At 41.5% G+C, this 14,254-nt stretch overlaps 1 long non-coding RNA gene across 3 annotated transcripts in view; it reads right to left on the reverse strand.

The window, feature by feature from the left end:
• Positions 1–14,254, reverse strand: part of LOC148773480 (uncharacterized) — a 92,385-nt gene that overhangs the window by 77,302 nt on the left and 829 nt on the right. The gene's annotated exons all lie outside the window — the stretch shown is intronic.

Consider the following 14,254-nt stretch of genomic DNA (forward strand, 5'->3'; position numbering starts at 1 on the left):
ACAAAGTATTAAGACAACCTTTACTACCCACCCCACCCCAAAAAATCTCTAAAAGCTGTTGAACAGTTTAAACCTGGGCGTAACGTTTCAATATAAAAGAACCAATAAACACACAGAATCAGTACGCGTCTGTGCTATGGTACTGCTTCACGGCAAGTTTACTGTAGAGGGTGATGTAGCTGACTACCAAAACCATGAACAGCATTTTTCATCTTACTGACATGTCCATCACTGGAACTCATGGGCAAAGGACTGAAGGCGTGATTATTCTGTTCAACTAGTTGTTACTTTGTGAATTCAGTTCTGGCAGGCACTTCAGAATATGTTCAACATACTGCAACGAAACTGAGCAAGATCAAAGTGCCGCAGAAAGACCTTATGACTCTTGTGTAGAGACTAACACCACTAAGGGGTGTCTGGGGGAACGGCAGGGGCAGGAAAGAAAACAACAAACTTTTAGGCAATTGTCGAAGAGGAATGTAAATTCTTCATAAAAAAGCTCCTTTGACTCTGAACCCTCATCGTGCAAGTTTACGCTTAGGGATAACATTCTGCACATTCTAGCAGTTGTAGCTTCTCACCCAGGGACCTCTTGGGACCTTCTTTGATTAATCCAGAATCAATTTAAAGCCAGACCCCTTTCCTGCACTCCTCACCTCTTATTGTCTTATTCAGTCACAAAGTCATGTCCAACTATTTGCAACCCCACGGAATGCAGCATGCCAGGGTTCCCTGTCCTTCACTATCTCCCGGAGTTTACATAAATTTATGTTCCTTGAGTCAGTGATGCCATCCAATGATCTCATCCTCTGACATCCCCTTCTCTTGCCCTCAATATTTTCAAGCATCAAGGGCTTTCCCAGTGAGTCAGCTCTTCACATCAGGTTGCCAAAGTACTGGAGCTTCAGCTTCAGCATCAGTCTTTCTAATGAATATTCGGGGTTGATTTACTTTATGATTGACTGGTTTGATCTTCCTGCAGTCCAAAGGACTCAACACAGTCTTCTCCAGCACCACAATTCGAAAGCATCAATTCTTCAGTGCTCAGCCTCCTTTATGGGCCAACTCTCATGTCTGCACATGACTACTGGAAAAACCATAGCTTTGACTATATGGACCTTTGCTGGCAAACCAATGTGTCTGCTTTTTAATACAAAGTCTAGGTTTGTCATAGCTTTCCTTCCAAGGAGCAAGTGTCTTTTCATTCTTTGGCTGTAGTCACCATAGGCAGTGATTTTGGAGCCCCTTGACATAAACTTCACTGCCAATGCCCACTCCAATCATGATGTTCTCTTCATCCAAGGCTACACCTTCTACCATCACTCTTCCCATCTTTTGGAAGCTCTTCTTATGCTCCAGGATCAATCAAGGGTCCTCTCAAAAGACAGCCTATCAAAGCTGTGTGGGCGAGGTTCCAAGACCCAGCAGGAACGGCTGCAGAACACAGGAGCTAGGAATGACAAGCCTTTAACAGCCACAGGCAGAAGAGACCAGGGAAGACAGAGCTCTGCTGGAGACTGGAGAGAGCTGAAGTGATGGAGGTGAGGCTGCCCTGTTGACACTGGTAATAGACAGTCACAGGCACTGCCGGTACTACACGGAAAGGAGAAGCAGCAGAAGGGACAGACATCCACCCCTGACTTCGCTCCTCCCCTGGCCTTCCACTGACTGAACCCAAACCAAAGCCACATGGTGGGAGCCCTGGTGATGAACATCCAGAGGGCAAGCTCCAAGGTGTAGACTGGAACAAAACGGAGAGGACAGGGGATGGACAGAAAATCACTAGGTCAGCTGCCATGGACCTTTTAGTTTCAAGTGCTCACGACTTTTTCAATTGCTAGTTACTTTGTGGAAACCAATCAAGGTGAGTTTCCAGTATTATTAATTCTAATAAAGTTCTTATAGTCATTCATGGTCTTCCATCTTGGTTTGTCCTTCCATCAGTGAGTTGACAAACAGAACATCAGCTAGACTCCTGGCCTCAGTAATTTTCTGACATTGAAGGGAATCAAACGTTTAAGGCCCTTTAGACCAGTGTGAGTAAGTGTGGTTCATGTCCGAGTAGCAACAGCATCACCTGGAACTGCACAGAAATGCAGGTTCTTGGGCCCCATCCATGACCTATGGAATCAAAGTCTCTAAGATTGGGGCCCGGGAATCTGTATTTTAAAAAGCTCTCAGGGATTCTCATGTATGTATATGCAATAGCTTGAGGAGTCCTCCTTTAGACCCCATCTTTGAAGCTTTAGGGAGGACAGACCATGAATATCCTATCAGAGATCCTTCCAGTGTAAGGAGCCATTGACTCTGAACTTCCCCGCTATGACCTTTAGCAAGATACCAATGTTTGAGCTTTGGTTTTCTTACTTAGGTGCCCTCACTATAGCCAAGAAAATCTATTTCAGCTTTTCAAAGGGCTTGATCTTGAAATTCCTCAGATTTGTCATTTCAGGGGACAATGATGATGGCAGCAATGACAACAGCAGCAGATCAAACTAAGCATTCTCCATACAGCCAAAGTCATCGGAAAAGTGCTGTGCATTTTAACCTATTTCCTCTCCTAACCTGTGAGGCGGGCACGATCTTTGCTTCACAGATGGTGAGGTTGTGGCCTATGGAAAAACTCAGTAAATGGTTTTGTTTGTATAAGAAAGGAATACCTAAGATCAGAGGAAAATGGCGGAGGAACAGGACAGGGAGACCACTTTCTCCCCCAAAAATTCATCAAAAGAACATTTGAACGTTGAGTAACTTCCACAGAACAACTTCTGAATGCTGGCAGAGGACATCAGGCACCCAGAAAAGAAGCCCATTGCTTTCAAAAGGATGTAGGAAAAAATATAAAAGATAAAAAGAGAGACAAAAGAGGTAGGGGCAGAGATCCGTCCCAGGAAGGGAGTCTTAAAAAAGAGAGAAGTTTCCAAACACCAGGAAACACCCTCACTGGCGAGTCTGTGGCGAGCCTTGGAACCTAAGAGGGCAACATAACTGGGAGGAAAAATAAACAGACAATAATTTTTTGTTTTATTTTGTTTTCTGAATATTGAGGGTCTTTTTTTTTTACTTTATTTATTTTAATTGGAGGCTAATTACTTTACATTATTGCATTGGTTTTGCCATACATTGACATGAATCTGCCCCGGGGGTACATGTGTTCCCCATCTTCAACCCCCCTCCCACCTCCCTTCCCATCCTATCCCTCTGGTTCATCCCAGTACTCCAGCCCCAAGCATCCTGTATCATGCATCGAACCTGGGAGGAAAAATAAATAAATAATTAAAACCCACAGATTACGTGCCCAGTGGTAACTCCCAGCGGAGAAGCAGCGCAGACGCCTGCATCCCCCACTAACAAGCGGGGGCTGGGCAGGGAGGTGCAGGCTGCACTGTTTGAGTAAGGACCGGGCCTGAATGCCCCAAGGGCAATCTGAGGGAACTAACTTGAGAAAGCAAAGCAGACTGTGGGATAGCTATCAAGTGAAAAGGCGAAAAGCCCAACCTAAGACACCGTCAGATCCAGTCACAGAACAAAGGACTGAGCAGAGCTAGCCGGCTGCGGACGGCCCATCCCCCACCGAGACAGGCAGGGGAGGGCAGCCAGGGCCGGAAAGGGGCAATCGCAGCCCCAAAGAGGCATCATCTACCAAACTGTAAGCAGGCTTCATTGCTAATCAAGACTTCTTGGGATTTTGGCCAGTCGACATCCGCCTGAGAAGGTGCGCTGGTTGCACACCCAGAAAACTGAGCAGCAGAGACTGGGGAGGAGATAAGTCGCAGCGACCACGCTCGCCAAACACCTGGTCACCTGAGCTGCTAGGACGGGGAAAGGGCATAAAACGCAGGCCCAACCAAGTCTACGCCTTTGTGGACTACCCGAGAACCTGAACCTGAGCGGCTTAGACCTAGGAAGTGCATGTAACCCAGGCCTGCCTCAGTTCCCAGCAGAGCAACCCTGAGCCTGAGCAGTATAGACAGGAAAAGCACACACGCCGTGAGCGGGGGGCCAACCAAGTGTGGCCGAGACACTGCGAGCACTCCCTACAGACACCAATATTTATGTGCAGCATTCCTCCCTCCCAACAGCACAACTGAACAAGTCAGCCTTAAAAAAGTGATCAACACTGCCCCCTTGTGTTAGGGCGAAATTAAACACTGAAGAGACAAGCAAACAGAAGAAGCTAAAACAGAGGGAACCACTTTGGAAGTGACAGATGGAGAAGTCTGGAGGCTACTGCAAGAAAAAGACTGAAAACAAGAGGCAGGAGGCTTAAGTAAAAATCCTGAGAACACCAGACTCCAGACTCCAGGGAACCTTAATCAATAGGAACTCATCAAACACCTCCATACCTACACTGAAACCAAGTACCACCCAAGGGCCAACAAGTTCCAGAGCAAGACACACCACGCAAATTCTCCGGCAACACAGGAACATAGCCCTGAGCTTCAATATACAGGCTGCCCAAAGTCAGTCCAAACCCATTGACATCTCATAACTCACTACTGGACACGCCATTGCACTCGAGAGAGAAGAAATCCAGCTCCACCCACCAGAACACCAACATAAGCTTCTCTAACCAGGAGACCTTGACAAGCCACCCGTCCAAGCCCACCCATCCAACCCCACCCACAGCGAGGAAACTCCACAATAAAGACAACTCCACAAACTGCCAGAAGAAGAAAAGGCCACACCAAACACAGCAATATAAGCAAGATGAAGAGGCAGAGAAATACCAGCAAGTAAAGGAACAGGATAAATGCCCACCAACCCAAACAAAAGAAGAAGAGATAGGGAATATACCTGATAAAGAATTCTGAATAATGACGGTGAAAATGATCCAAAATCTTGAAAACAAAATGGAGTTACAGATAAATAGCCTGAAGGCAAGGATCAAGAAGACACAAGAAAGGTTTAACAAGGACCTAGAAGAAATGAAAAAGAGTCAATATATAATGAATAATGCGATAAATGAGATCAAAAACACTCTGAAGGGAACCAACAGTAGAATAACGGAGGCAGAAGACAGGATAAGTGAGATAGAAGGTAGAATGGTAGAAATAAATGAAACAGAGAGGGAAAAAGAAAAAAGAGAATGAAGAGACATGAGGACAATCTCAGAGACCTGTGGGACAATGTTAAACGCCCCAACATTCGAATCAAAGGAGTCCCAGAAGAAGAAGACAAAAAGAAAGACCATGAGAAAATACTTGAGGAGATAATAGTTGAAAACTTCCCTAAAATGGGGAAGATAACAATCACTCAAGTCCAAGAAACCCAGAGAGTCCCCAACAGGATAAACCCAAGGCGAAATACTCCAAGACACATATTAATCAAATTAACAAAGATCAAACACAAAGAACAAATATTAAAAGCAGCAAGGGAAAAGCAGCAAATAACACACAAGGGGATTCCCATAAGGGTAACAGCTGATCGTGCAACAGAAACTCTTCAGGCCAGGAGGGAATGGCACGACATACTCACAGTGATGAAAGAAAATAACCTACAGCCCAGATTGCTGTACCCAGCAAGGATCTCATTCAAATATGAAGGAGCAATCAAAAGCTTTACAGACAAGCAAAAGCTGAGAGAATTCAGCATCACCAAACCAGCTCTCCAACAAATGCTAAAGGACCTTCTCTAGACAGGAAACACAGAAAGGGTGTATAAACTTGAACCCAAAACAATAAATTAAATGGCAACAGGATCATACTCATCAATAATTACCTTAAATGTAAATGGGTTGAATGCCCCAAACAAAAGACAAAGACTGGCTGAATGGATACAAAAACAAGACCCCTATATATGTTGTCTACAGGAGATCCACCTCAAAACGAGGGACACATACGGACTGAAAGGGAAGGGCTGGAAAAAGATATTCCACGCAAATAGAGACCAAAAGACAGCAGGAGTAGCAATACTCAGATAAAATAGACCTTAAAACAAAGGCTGTGAAAAGAGACAAAGAAGGACACTACATAATGATCAAAGAATCAATCCAAGAAGAAGATATAACAATTATAAATATATATGCACTCAGCATAGGAGCACTGCAATATGTAAGAAAAATGGCAACAAGTATGAAATGGGAAATTAACAATAACACAGTAAGAGTGGGAGACTTTAATGCCCCACTCACACCTATGGATAGATCAACTAAACAGAAAATTAACAAGGAAACACAAACTTTAAATGATACAATAGACCAGTTAGACCTAATATTCACACCAAAACAATGAATTTCACCTTACTCTCAAGAGCACACGGAACCTTCTCCAGGATAGATCACATCCTGGGCCATAAATCTAGCCTTGGTAAATTCAAAAAAATTGAAATCACTCCATGCATCTTTTCTGAGCACAATGCAGTAAAATTAGATCTCAATTATGGGAGAAAAACTATTAAATATGCCAACATATGGAGGCTGAACAACACGCTGCTGAACAACGAACAAATCATAGAAGAAATCAAAAGAGAAATCAAAATATGCATAGAAATGAATGAAAATGAAAACACAACAACCCAAAACCTCTGGGACACTGTAAAAGCAGTGCTAAGGGGGAAGTTCATAGCAATACAGGCACACCTCAAGAAACAAGAAAAAAGTCGACTAAATAACCTAACTCTACATCTAAAGCAACTAGAAAAGGAAGAAATGAAGAACCCCAGGGTCAGTAGAAGGAAAGAAATCGTAAAAATTAGGGCAGAGATAAATGCAAAAGAAACAAAAGAGACTATAGCAAAAATCACCAAAGCCAAAAGCTGGTTCTTTGAGAAGGTAAATAAAATTGACAAACCACTAGCCAGACTTATCAAGAAACAAAGGGAGAAGAACCAAATCAATAAAATTAGAAATGAAAATGGAGAGATCACAACTGACAACACAGAAATACAAAGGATTATTAGAGAATACTATCAGGAATTATATGGCAATAAAATGAATAACCTGGAAGAAATGGACAAATTCCTAGAAAAATACAACTTTCCAAAACTGAACCAGGAAGAAATAGAAAATCTGAACAGACCCATCACAAGCACAGAAATTGAAACTGTAATCAAAAATCTCCCAGCAAACAAAAGCCCAGGTCCAGACGGCTTCACAGCTGAATTCCACCAAAAATTTAGAGAAGAGCTAACACCTATTCTACTCAAACTATTCCAGAAAATTGCTGAGGAAGGGAAACTTCCAAACTCATTCTATGAGGCCACCATCACCCTAATCCCAAAACCTGGTAAAGACCCCACAAAAAAAGAAAACTACAGGCCAATATCACTGATGAACATAGATGCAAAAATCCTTAACAAAACTCCAGCAATCAGAATCCAACAGCATATTAAGAAGATCATACATCATGACCAAGTGGGCTTTATCCCAGGAATGCAAGGATTCTTCAATATCCGCAAATCAGTCAACGTAATACACCACATTAACAAACTGAAAAATAAAAATCATATGATTATCTCAATAGATGCAGAGAAAGCCTTCGATAAAATTCAACATCCATTTATGATAAAAACCCTCCAGAAAGTGGGAATAGAAGGGACATATCTCAACATAACAAAAGCTATATATGACAAACCCACAGCAAACATTATCCTCAATGGTGAAAAACTGAAAGCATTTCCCCTAAAATCAGGAACAAGACAAGGGTGCCCACTCTCACCACTACTATTCAACATAGTTCTGGAAGTTTTGGCTACAGCAATCAGAGCAGAAAAAGACATAAAAGGAATACAAATTGGAAAAGAAGAAGTAAAACTTTCACTGTTCGCTGATGACGTGATCCTCTACACAGAAAACCCTAGAGACTCTACCAGAAAACTACTAGAGCTAATCAATGATTACAGTAACATTGCAGGATATAAAATCAACACACAGAAATCCCTTGCATTCCTATACACTAATAATGAGAAAATAGAAAGAGAAATTAAGGAAACTATTCCATTCACTGCTGCAACGAAAAGAATTAAATACTTAGGAATATATCTACCTAAGGAAACAAAAGACTTGTACATAGAAAACTATAAAACACTACTGAAAGCAATCAAAGAGGACACTAATAGATGGAGAAATATACCAAGTTCATGGATTGGAAGAATAAATATTGTAAAAATGAGTATACTACCCAAAGTAATTTATACATTCAATGCAATCCCTATCAAGCTACCAACGATATTTTTCACAGAACTAGAACAAATAATCTCACAATTTGTATGGAAATACAAAAAACCTCGAACAGCCAAAGCAATCTTGAGGAAGAAAAATGGAACTGGGGGAATTAACCTGCCGGACTTCAGGCTCTACTACAAAGCCACAGTCATCAAGACAGTATGGGACTGGCATAAAGACAGAAATATAGACCAATGGAACAAAATAGAAAGCCCAGAGATAAATCCACGCATCTATGGACACCTCATCTTTGACAAAGGAGGCAAGAATATCAAATGGGGAAAAGACAGTCTCTTTAACAAGTGGTGCTGGGAAAACTGGTCAGCCACTTGTAAAAGAATGAAACTAGAACACTTCCTAACACCATACACAAAAATAAACTCAAAATGGATTAGAGAGCTAAATGTAAGACCAGAAACTATAAAACTCCTAGAGGAGAACGTAGGCAAAACACTCTCTGACATAAATCACAGCAGGATCCTCCATGACCCACCTCCCAGAATATTAGAAATAAAAGCAAAAATAAACAAATGGGACCTAATTAAAATCAAAAGCTTCTGCACAGCAAAGGAAACTATAAGCAAGGTGAAAAGACAGCCTTAAGAATGGGAGAAAATAATAGCAAATGAAGCAACTGATAAAGGATTAATCTCCAAATTATACAAGCAGCTCCTGCAGCTCAATTCCAGAAAAATAAATGACCCAATCAAAAAATGGGCCAAAGAACTAAACAGACATTTCTCCAAAGAAGACATACAGATGGCTAACAAACACATGAAAAAATGCTCAACATCCCTCATAATCAGAGAGATGCAAATCAAAACCACAATGAGATACCATTTCACACCAGTCAGAATGGCTGCTATCCAAAAGTCTACATGCAATAAATGCTGGAGAGGATGTGGAGAGAAAGGAACCCTCTTACACTGTTGGTGGGAATGCAAACTAGTACAGCCACTATGGAGAACAGTGTGGAGATTCCTCAAAAAATTGGAAATAGAACTGCCATATGATCCAGCAATCGCACTCCTGGGCATACACACCGAGGAAACCAGAATTGAAAGAGACACGTGTACTCCAATGTTCATCGCAGCACTGTTTATAATAGCCAGGACAGGGAAGCAACCTAGATGTCCATCTGCAGACGAATGGATAAGAAAGCTTTGGTACATATACACAATGGAGTATTATTCAGCCGTTAAAAAGAATACATTTGAATCAGTTCTAATGAGGTGGATGTAACTGGAGCCTATTATACAGAGTGAAGTAAGCCAGAAAGAAAAACACCAATACAGTATACTAACACATATATATGGAATTTAGAAAGATGCAAATGATAACCCTGTATATGAGACAGCAAAAGAGACACAGATGTATAGAACAGTCTTTGGGACTCTATGGGAGAGGGTGAGGGTGGGATGATTTGGGAGAATGGCATTGAAACACGTATGTTGTCATATGTGAAACGAATCACTAGTTCAGGGTCAATGTATGTTATAGGATGCTCGGGGCTGGCATGCGGGGAAGACCCAGAGGGAGGATAAAGGGAGGAGGGAGGTGGGAGGGGGGTTCAGGAGGGGGAACTCATGTAAACCCGGGGCAAATTCATGTCAATGTATGGCAAAACCAACCAATATAATATTGTAAAATAATTTGCCTCCAATAAAAAATAAATTAATTAAAAAAAAAAGAAATAAAGGTATAAAATTAAAATCAATAAAATGAGAAATGAAAATGGCGCTATCACAACAGACAAAACAGAAATACAAAGGTTCATAAGAGACTGCTGCTGCTGCTAAGTCACTTCAGTCGTATCTGACTCTGTGTGACCCCATAGATGGCAGCCCACCAGGCTCCCCCGTCCCTGGAATTCTCCAGGCAAGAACACTGGAGTGGGCTGCCATTTCCTTCTCCAATGTGTGAAAGTGAAAAGTGAAAGTGAAGTCGCTCAGTCGTGTCCGACTAGTAGCAACCCCATGGACTGCAGCCTACCAGGCTCCTCCGTCCATGGGATTTTAGCAATTATATGTCAATAAAATGGACAACTTGGAAGAAATGGACAAACTCTTAGAAAAGTAAAACTTTCCAAAACTGAACCAGAAAGAAATAGAAAATCTTAACAGACCCATCACAAGCACGGAAATTGAAACTGTAATCAGAAATCTTCCAGCAAGCAAAAGCCCAGGTCCAGACGGCTTCACAGCTGAATTCCACCAAAAATTTAGAGAAAAGTTAACACTTATTGTACTCAAACTCTTCCAGAAAATTGCAGAGGAAGGTAAACTTCCAAACTCATTCTATGAGGCCACCATCACCCTAATACCAAAACCTGACAAAGATGCCACAAAAAAAGAGAACTACAGGCCAATATCACTGATGAACGTAGATGCAAAAATCTTTAACAAAATTCTAGCAATCAGAATCCAACAACACATTAAGAAGATCATACATCATGACCAAGTGGGCTTTTTCACAGGGATGCAAGGATTCTTCAATATCCGCAAATCAATCAATGGAATACACCACATTAACAAAACGAAAAATAAAAGCCATGTGATTATCTCAATAGATGCAGAGAAAGCCCTTGACAAAATTTAACAATCATTTATGATAAAAACCCTCCAGAAAGCAGGAATAGAAGGAGCATACCTTAACATAATAAAAGCTATATATGACAAACCCACAGCAAATATTATCCTCAATGGTGAAAAATTGAAAGCATTTCCCCTAAAGTCAGGAACAAGACAAGGGTGCCCACTCTCACCACTACTATTCAACATAGTTTTGGAAGTTTTGGCCACAGCAATCAGAGCAGAAAAAGACATAAAAGGAATCCAAATTGGAAAAGAAGTAAAACTCTCACTGTTTACAGATGACACGATCCTCTACACAGAAAACCCTAAAGACTCTACCAGAAAATTACTAGAGCTAATCAATGAATAAAGTTGCAGGAAATAAAATCAATACACATAAATCCCTTGCATTCCTATACACTAATAATTAGAAAATAGAAAGAGAAATTAAGGAAACAATTCCATTCACTGTTGCAATGAAAAGAATAAAATACTTAGGAATATATCTACCTAAAGAAACAAAAGACCTATGTATAGAAAACTATAAAACACTGGTGAAAGAAATCAAAGAGGACACTAATAGATGGAGAGATATACCACGCTCATGGATCAGAAGAATCAGTATACTGAAAATGAGTATGCTACCCAAAGTAATCTATAGATTCAATGCAATCCCTATCAAGCTACCAACGGTATTTTTCACAGAGCTAGAACAAATAATTTCACAATTTGTAAGGAAATACAAAAACACCTCGAATTGCCAAAGCAATCTTGAGAAAGAAGAATGGAACTGGAGAAATCAACATGCTGGACTTCAGGCTCTACTACAAAGCCACAGTCATCAAGACAGTATGGTCCTGACACAAAGACAGAAATAGGGATCAATGGAACAAAATAGAAAGCCCAGAGAGAAATCCATGCACCTATGGACACTTTATCTTTGACAAAGGAGGCAAGAATATTCAATGGAGAAAAGACAATCTCTTTAACAAGTGGTGCTTGGAAAACTGATCAACCGCTTGTAAAAGAATGAAACTAGAACACTTTCTAACACCATACACAAAAAGAAACTCAAAATGGATTAAATATCTAAGACCAGAAATTACAAAACTCCTAGAAGAGAATATAGGCAAAACACTCTCTGACATAAATCACAGCAGGATCCTCCATGACCCACCTCCTAAAATACTGGAAATAAAAGCAAAAAAATAAACAAATGGGACCTCATTAAAATTAAAAGCTTCTGCACAACAAAGGAAACTAAAAGCACGGTTAAAAGACAGCCTTCAGAATGGTTGAAAATAATAGCAAATGAAGCAACTGACAGAGAATTAATCTCAAAAATATACAAGCAACTCCTGCAGCTCAATTCCAGGAAGGTAAAGGACCCAATCAAAAAATGGGCCAAAGAACTAAACAGACATTTCTCCAAAGAAGACATACAGATGGCTAACAAACACATGAAAAGATGCTCAATATCACTCATAATCAGAGAAATGCAAATCAAAACCGCAATGAGGTACCATTTCACACAGGTCAGAATGACTGCTATCCAAAAGTCTACAAGCAATCAATGCTGGAGAGGGTGTGGAGAAAAGGGAACCCTCTTACACTGTTGGTGGGAATGCAAACTAGTACAACCACTATGGAGAAGAGTGTGGAGATTCCTAAAAAACTGGAAATAGAACTGCCATACGACCCAGCAATCGCACTCCTGGGCATACACACCGAGGAAACCAGAATTGAAGGAGACACATGTACTCCAATGTTCATCGCAGCACTGTTTAGAATAGCCAGGACATGGAAGCAACCTAGATGTCCATCTGCAGACGAATGGATAAGAAAGCTGTGGTACATATACACAATGGAGTATTACTCGGCAATTAAAAAAAAATACATTTGAATCAGTTCTAATGAGGTGGATGAAACTGGAGCCTATTATAAAGAGTGAAGTAAGCCAGAAGAAAAACACCAATACAGTATACCAATGCATATATATGGAACTTAGAAAGATGATAACGATAACCCTGTATATGAGACAGCAAAAGAGACACAGATGTATAGAACAGTCTTTTGGACTCTGTGGGAGAGGGCGAGGGTGGGATGATTTGGGAGAATGGTATTGAAACATGTATATGTGAAATGAATCACCAGTCCAGGTTCAATGCACGATACAAGATGCTCGGGGCTGGTGTACTGGGATGAACCAGAGGGACGGGATGGGGAGGGAGGTGGGAGGGGGGTTCATGATGGGGAACACATGTACACCCGGGGCAGATTCATGTCAATGTATGGCAAAACCAATACAATAATGTAAAGTAAATTAGCCTTCAATTAAAATAAGTAAATTTAAAAAAGAAGAACCAAAGAAGGGCTAATAAAGTACACCTTATTCGAAGTAACTACACTCAGAATAAATAATTAGAGCAAACAAGTATTTTGTCAAGGTACACCACAACATCATCCCAGGCGGAGGGAAACACAAGCCTCTATGCAGATGAACACTCCAAATCTATTTACACAGAGACCTCCTCACAGGCTGCCTGGCTGCCCTCATGGTGTCAGTATTCTGTGCAGTGAAAAAGTAACTGTCAAGCATAACAGGAATACAATTTCACCTACTTTCCCCTCGACTCCTGGAAAGTCTCTACCTCTGATTTTTGTGTTTATTTAGCTATCACATTTTTGGGACACAGTTCCTTGCTTTCTTTCCAGGCAACCCTGTACTCCGCACGTTAAGGTCATTTGCGGGTAATTCCTAAACTCCCCTGGTCATTTGACCTAAAGATGTCCTATTACTGCTTCGCTAATTCTCAAAACACCCTTCTGAAGTAGGTCATGTACAGTCATCTCTATGTGGGAAGAATTCTCAGGGAAAGAGAAACACAGCCTAGAAAGGCAAAAGACTCAATTCAGTCTTCTGAGTCAGTTCAGACTCTTTCCTGCCCAAAGGAAGCCATACCAAACCCAGTGTTTCTCCCTGACTCTCAAGTTTCACAAACCTATCTTTCAAGAGCTGAAAGGCACCCAGCAAGACCTTTTAAGGCAGACAACTAAGACTTCTTTTTTAAATTACAGACCAAACTATCTACCTGGTGGTACCTTCTCGGTATAGTCTCCTTAGCGATCCAAGATTTTTTAAAGCTAAGTAAAATCCCCCAAAGGTGCCCAAGGCCCTGGCGAGCAGGGTCACCCAACAAGTCAGTAAGCAGGGCCTGCTCGCTCAGTGACTTATGAGAGATCCCAGGCCGTCCCGCTTTTCTTCACCACAAAACATGTATGAGCTGCTCCGGCCATTAGATGTACTTAGAACTCAACGAGGGACACTCCTCCACCAGGAAATCCTATCGAACACATCAGCAGGTGGGCAGTATTTAAGTTTCTGGGGGCGTCACCGAGAACTAAGTGCTGGTGACCGGGGATCCCAGGAGCTAGAGCTCGCCCCAGAACTTCCAACCCAGCGTCTGTCCCTTGGCCATGGAGGGGGCCAGAGCCAGTGTCAGTGCCAAAGCTTAGT

This window comes from Moschus berezovskii, chromosome X, assembly GCF_049115385.1.
Source record: "Moschus berezovskii isolate FMDL1 chromosome X, NW_MosBer_1.0, whole genome shotgun sequence".
NCBI classification, from domain to species: domain Eukaryota; kingdom Metazoa; phylum Chordata; class Mammalia; order Artiodactyla; family Moschidae; genus Moschus; species Moschus berezovskii.